Below are 7452 nucleotides of genomic sequence, written 5' to 3'. Positions count from 1 at the left end.
AGTGAACCTTTTACATCTTGGGTATAACTCTTGCTCAACATCTTCCAACAGTTTATAGAATGTCTGAGCATCATGATTAGGAACTTTATTACACTCACCCATCATGTCATCAGGACCACTGTCATGGTCACTAACATCATCATTAGGAATTCTGCAAGCATCATGTAGCATGTCATGCATATTGTCTATCTAATTTGCTCCTTCGTTATTCACAGTTATTTGCCTTTTCTTAAGCTCTCCATGTTAAGTCCACTTGTTACTAAGATAATCAGTGCCTACTCCAAAACATATCATATGTCCATAAATAGTATCTCTATCGTGACGATATCTATTACTACATTTCTTACCTGGACATTTTAATCTCCCATCATTAGTAGTATTTTCAAATGCAAATTTCAAGAATTCAGAAACTCCCAATTTGAATGCTGGACTTGCCCTAGACTCATGAATCCAACTCTTATCCATTATATAATTGAGAATTCTAGTAGACAATCCTGAATTGAATATGAATAAAATAATAAAATTATAATAGTTGAAAATAAAATAAGTAAAAATAGATATTTTTGACAAAAAAAGTAATGTATCTAATCACTAAGTAGCATTCCATGTGTAATAATGAAACGAGTATTACAAACAAAATTGTAAGAGAACTAAATAAAAAAGAAAAATCGCAATAAAACTATAAATACTTTAAAATGTAAATAAATAAATAACAAGCTAGACCAAAAAAATCAAAGAATATCAATAGCGCCATAAGTGAAATTCATATGATCTTTAGATGAGCCATTCAATTGAGCAACTAATTATAAAAGATTTAAACTAAAAGTTATGAAGTTTAGATCTTTGCCATAAAGTGAATTAACATCAAGTCCTTTAACTTTTTTTATTCAGCAGATACAATTGCTAAATAAAATAGTATACTTTATAACTTTTTTGTTCATATTATGTTATTTGTCTAATGCTTATCTTGGTTTTTTTTTATCTAACATTATTTTCAGGAATTTTTTAGTATGCCTAGATTGTGGTCAATCAATTTCTACTAGTCAGTGTAAGTTATTGGCAAGTTTTCATAATTGATTAGATAAATTATTTGGCTATTAATTTTAACAATTGTATAAGGAAAAAAGTAATAGGTAATATTTTGGATTAAATTTATATTGGAAATATAACATCAACTCTAGTATAGAAATGCATAATTTAATGCCGTTCATTTCAAAAGTCAGGCATTACTTTTTGATTCTATATGCAATATCAAATAAAGTTTAATGCCACTAGTTCATTTCAAAAGTCAGGCATTACTTATTAATACTAGTATGAAAATGATACGTGCCCTATAAAGAATATACATAAAGATTATTGCTTCTAAACAAAATTTATTAACAAAAATAAATCACTTACATATAAGTGGTGCTTTGAAGAATGCTCAATGTAGGACCAACTTCTTTATTAACACCACTTTAACTGGATAAACAATATAATCCCGCATCAGTGAATTAACAATAAAGAAATGAGCATAAATTTATTTTAAGAGAAATAGGATCATCATAAAGAGTTATAATAAGTTAATTATAGTAAAGAATTCAAGCAATTCCAAAACCTTCGAATGCTTTGATTATATATATATATAAAACAGTGAAATTCTTTTGTTTAGTAAATGTATTTCTTCAAATATGCAAACATGATCTCTAGATTAGATGTCCATTTCAGATTTTATAGAAAACACTTCTAGCAAGTAATTAATGGACTTTAATAATATAGCAAAAGGAACCACTGAAGACTAGGAAAAAAAAAATCAGCATTTTGGCCCCTTTAAAAGACACTTCTTGATTCTCGTTTGCACCTCCAAATTATTGTCCTATTAGGCTTTTAAAAAAATTATGGATTAGCTGTCCACCAAGTAAGCAAAAAATTAAATTTGTTTTCCTGGACAAGAATATGTCCAATCACCAATCACCACTCTAACAAGCCAGATCAACCATTACACACCTCCCAACTAATTTATTTATATCATTAAATCACATGAGAAAACAAAGAAGAGTTTGTGACAATTAGACAATGGCACACTACATCTCTTCAAAAGTTCTCCAACCACACTTCTAGAAATAATGATGCAATTAAGATAAGAACACCATATACTGCAATATCCTTTATATTACTTGTAGCGAGTACACAAGCCTTTTTCTTCTAATCAAAGCTTTCTATTCCCTTCTTGTATAAACACTAACTTCTTGACCATAAAATTTTATTATTTGTTTTTAGTGTTAACATAAATATGTTAATAATATTGATTTTGATGATAACAAATTTTAAATGTATTTTGATAAAAATATTGGAGCTATTCCTTAATAAACGAAAGCCTTGATAATAATTCCATTCATTGTTTCATAAAAGATGGACCTTCAAATTCAAAAATGATTCTCTGTAAAATTTGTTTTTAAAGTGTGATTCTGGAAATAAACGGTAAACCGTTTTCCATCAAACGGTTAACCGATTAATGCCAGAGAGCAACATATTTCCTAAACCTCTAACCGTTTATGAAAAACAGAAAACACAAAAGATGGGAAGGTTATTGGAACTTAACGGTGAACCGTTTATTTAAACGGTTAACCGATTAACACCAAAGAGCAACCTATTGCCTAAGCTCTAACCGTTTATGAAAAACGGAAAACACCAAGGATGGAAAGGCTACTAGAACTTAACGGTGAACCGTTTATTTTAAAACGGTTAACCGATAACGTCCAGAATTGAAGGTTGTCCTCCTCTGGCACCAATTAACAAAAACTTGATAAGGCTAAATTGTTTTGCAGGTTACTGGAGACAAACGGCGAACCGTTTATTACAAACGGTTAACCGATAATATCTAGAAAAGTCACTTCATGCAAATCCTTAACCGTTTAATGTAAACGGATAAACTGATGCTCATCTTGCAGGTCTCTGGAAGTTAACGGCGAAAGGGTAATCCTAAACGGCAAACCGTTTATTTGAAATTTGGCCCAACGGTAACTTTGACCAACCGAAATGGTTAACCGTTTAGGGTTAACGGCGAACTGTTTTCTGTCCGACAGTTTGTAACGGCTAGATTTTCAGCTCCAGATATAAATAAGCTCATTCAAATTCAAAAAAAGGTTGATCACAACACTACCACTGAGCTTATATCCGAGAATACAATATTTATAGAGCTTTACATTTTCTTTTCATTTATTCACACATTGGGCATTGATTTGTAATCTTAGATATTGTGTGAGAGAAAAATAATTTGTAATCTTTTACTTTGAGTGATTGTAAGTGTTGGGATATACTTGGGTTAAGAGATTGGAGATAATCTTTTGTTGTAAAGGTCCATTGACACCTTGGAAGTCAATTGTAAGCATTTGAAGCCTTGGGTGGCTAGCTTCGTGAAATCCTCAAGCCCGGTGAGCTTGGAGGCGTGGACGTAGGCAGGGATTGCCGAACCACGTAAAAATCATTGTGTTTGCTCTCTCTTCCCTTATCTTTTTATATTGTGATTGATTTATCTGTTAGTGCTTTAAATTTGTGCTGGATTTGCATTGAGTTTTGCTTTAGAATTAAATATTTTTTAATATCCCAATTCACCCCCCTCTTGGGTTTGCCTAATTAGTATTTCAATTGGTATCAGAGCCTTGTTCTCTTGTTATGACTTAATCGTCTAAGAGTAAAAGATCCATGGCAACCCTAAATGACTCAACCTTTAGAGAAGGGCAATCTACAACTAGACTACCATTTGTTTTACGGTAATGACTATGCTTATTGGAAAACTAGAATGAGAATCTATTTGCAAGCCTTAGACTATGAAATTTGGGAAGTTGTTTGTGATGGTCCGTTCATGCCTACATTTAAAGATAAAGTAGGAGATGATATTCCTAAACCGTCGAGTCAATGGAGTGAGTTAGAAAAGAGAAAGATGTCTCTAAACTCCAAGGCTATGAATGCTTTGTTTTGTGCCCTTGATAAGAAAGAATTCCATAGAGTATCTAGTTGTGAAAGTGCACAAGAAATATGAAATAAACTTGAAGTTGTCTATGAAGGGACAAATCAAGTTAAAGAGTCTAAAATCAGTAGATAAACTCGTCAATATGAGCTGTTCCAAATGGAACAAAATGAGAATGTGTATTCTATGTATACTACATTCACGGACATGGTGAACACTTTAGGTGCCTTGGGGAAGACCTTCTCAAATAGTGAGAAAGTTAAGAAAATCATTAAGTCACTTCCAAAAAAATGGAGACCTAAAAGAACTGTCATTGAAGAGGCCAAAGATTTAAATACTTTACCTCTTGATGATTTAATTGGTTCTCTTATTTCATATGAAGAGGATTTAGCTGCAGAAAAAGGGCATGAGGAGAAAAAGAAAAACATTGCTCTCAAAGCTTCAAAACATGAGAGTGATGGGGAGAGTGAACCTGATGATGAAGAGCTAGCCATGCTAGCAAGGAGGTTCAGAAAATTCTTCAAGAAAACCAGAGAGCGGAAAAATTTCATAAACTTCAAGAACCACAGGGAGAAGAAGGAGCCTGGACATATAAGATCAGAGTGCCCACTTATCAACAAACTCAAGAAGAAAGCAATGGTTGCAACTTGGGATGATAGTGAGGAAGAATCAAGTGATGAAGAAGGATCGCAAGAAGTATCAAACCTAGCACTCATGGCAATAGGAGGGGATGATGATCTCAATGAGGTAAGTGATCCCACCTATGATGAATTGTATGATGCTTTTAAGGATTTGCATAATGAGTTGATGAAGATTGGTAAAAAGAATGTATGTCTTAAAAAGGAAATGGCAAAGCTTAAAAATGAAAATGAATCTCTAAATGCAAGAATTGTATGCCTAGAAATAGGGAACAAAACATTGCATGATGAAATTGCATTATCAAATGAGAAACCTAGCATCTTACATGAGCATCTAGAATCACATATAGATGAGTTGAAAAATGAGAACGAAATGCTCAAGAAAAAGAGTAATGAATTGAATGAAATTGTTTTGAAATTTACAAATGGGCAAAAGATGTTGGATAATATGCTTAACTCACAAAAATGTGTTTTTGATAAAGGAGGGCTTGGATATAAGCCTAACTTGAAGCAAAAGTATTATAAGAATTATTTTGTTAAAGCTACCTCCACAAATGATCATAAGATTGTATGTCATTATTGTAATCAAAATGGTCACATGAAATATAGATGTCCTGTGAAAAGGAATGCATATTATGGTGTCAAATGCATTTGGGTTCCAAAAGGAACCGTTGCTAACTCTCAAGGACCCAAAAAGCTTTAGGTACCTAAAACTTGAGATGTGTTTTTCGTAGGGCTTGAAGAAGAAGAAAAATAAATGGTATTTGGACAGCGGTTGTTCAAGGCACATGACCGGAAACTATGCATGGTTCTCAAGCTTCACCAAAATTGAAAATGGTGGAGATGTATCTTTTGGAGACAACTCAAAAGGAAAAATTCTTGGAACTGGAAATGTTGGTAAAGTCTCTTCAACTCTAATTGAGAATGTGTGTTTGGTTGAGAACTTGAAACACAACTTAATTAGCATTAGTCAATTATGTGATAAAGGTTATAAAGTTATCTTTGATAAATTTAGTTGTGTTATTGAGAACTCATGTGATGGCAAAACCTTATTTGTTGGGAATAGATGTGGTAATGTTTATATCATTGACATAGAATGTGCATCTACTCTTGATAAATGTTTTTCGGCATTGCATGATGATTGTTGGTTATGGCATAGAAGGTTAGGACATGCAAGTATGGATTTGATTTCAAAAATTTCGAAAGATGATCTAGTTAAAGGTCTTCCGATAATTGGTTTTCAAAAGGATAAGATTTTTGAAGCGTGTCAATTTGGAAAACAAATTAAAACCTCTTTCAAGAATAAAAACCATATTTCTACTTCAAAACCACTTGAACTTCTTCACATAGATCTTTTTGGGCCATCTAGATATGCTAGTCTAAATGACAAGTATTATGCATTTGTGATAGTGGATGATTTTTCTAGATATACATGGGTATTATTCTTAGCCAATAAGGATGATGCACTTGATGCTTTTAAAGTACTTTATAAGAAATTACAAAATGAAAAATGGCATGATGTTATATGCATTAGGAGTGATCATGGAGGAGAATTTGAAAATCATGCATTTGAAAACTTTTGCAATAATCTTGGCATTGAGCATCAATTTTCATCACATAGGACTCCACAACAAAATGGAATTGTTAAGAGAAAGAATAGGTCTATTCAAGAAATAGCTAGGACCATGTTAAATGAAAATGCTTTACCTAAATATGTTTGGGCCGAAGCCGTCAACACCGCTTGCTATGTTTTAAATCGGGTGTTGATTAGACCTCATCTCAACAAAACTCCTTATGAGCTTTGGAAAGATAGAAAACCCAACATTGGTTATTTCAAAGTTTTTGGATGCAAATGCTTTATTTTAAACACAAAAGATAATCTTGGTAAATTTGATTCAAAATCTGATGTTGGCATCTTTCTTGGGTATTCAAACTCAAGTAAAGCTTATAGAGTTTATAATAAAATAACTTTAATTGTGGAAGAATCCATGCATGTTACGTTTGATGAGTCTAACCCTTCCTTTACGGAGAAAGGAGTTGCTAATGATGATGCAGATGGAGATTTACAAGAAGAATCATCAAAAGAGATTCAAGAGAATGCATCATAAGAAAATCAAGAGGATAGACAAGAAGAGCAAACAAATACGGAGCTGGAGCAACAAGAAGGTATTTATCAAACACTCCCCAAGGAGTGGAGGTATGTCTCTTCACATCCTATAGATGTAATTTTAGGAGATCCCTCACGAGGTGCTACAACTAGATCATCTCTTAAGAATACTTGTGAGCATAATGCATTTATCTCTCAAATTGAACCCAAATCCTTTGCGGATGCAGAAAATGATGAATCTTGGATTATGGCAATGCAAGAGGAGTTAAATCAATTTGAAAGAAATAATGTGTGGGAATTAGTTCCTAAACATGATCATCAATCTGTAATAGGTACTAAATGGGTGTTTAGAAATAAGATGGATAAATCTGGTGTGGTTGTAAGAAATAAAGCTAGATTAGTGGCTCAAGGTTACAACCAAGAAAAATGAATTGATTTTGATGAAACCTTTGCACCTGTAGCAAAGTTAGAATCCATTAGGATGTTGTTAGCATATGCATGTCATAAGGATTTTATTTTGTATCAAATGGATGTCAAGAGTGCTTTCTTAAATGGTTATATTTTGGAAGAAGTTTATGTGAAACAACCTCCTGGTTTTGAAAATGAAAAATTTCCAAATCATGTTTATAAGTTGCTTAAAGCCTTGTATGGATTAAAACAAGCACCTAGAGCATGGTATGATAGACTTAAAAATTTCTTGCTAGAAAATGATTTTTCTATGGGCAAAGCGGATACTATTCTATTTGTTAAGCATAAGA

Source organism: Citrus clementina, unplaced genomic scaffold (assembly GCF_000493195.1).
Source record: "Citrus clementina cultivar Clemenules unplaced genomic scaffold, Citrus_clementina_v1.0 scaffold_6, whole genome shotgun sequence".
NCBI lineage: Eukaryota > Viridiplantae > Streptophyta > Magnoliopsida > Sapindales > Rutaceae > Citrus > Citrus x clementina.
Note: the sequence above shows the minus strand (reverse complement) of the source record.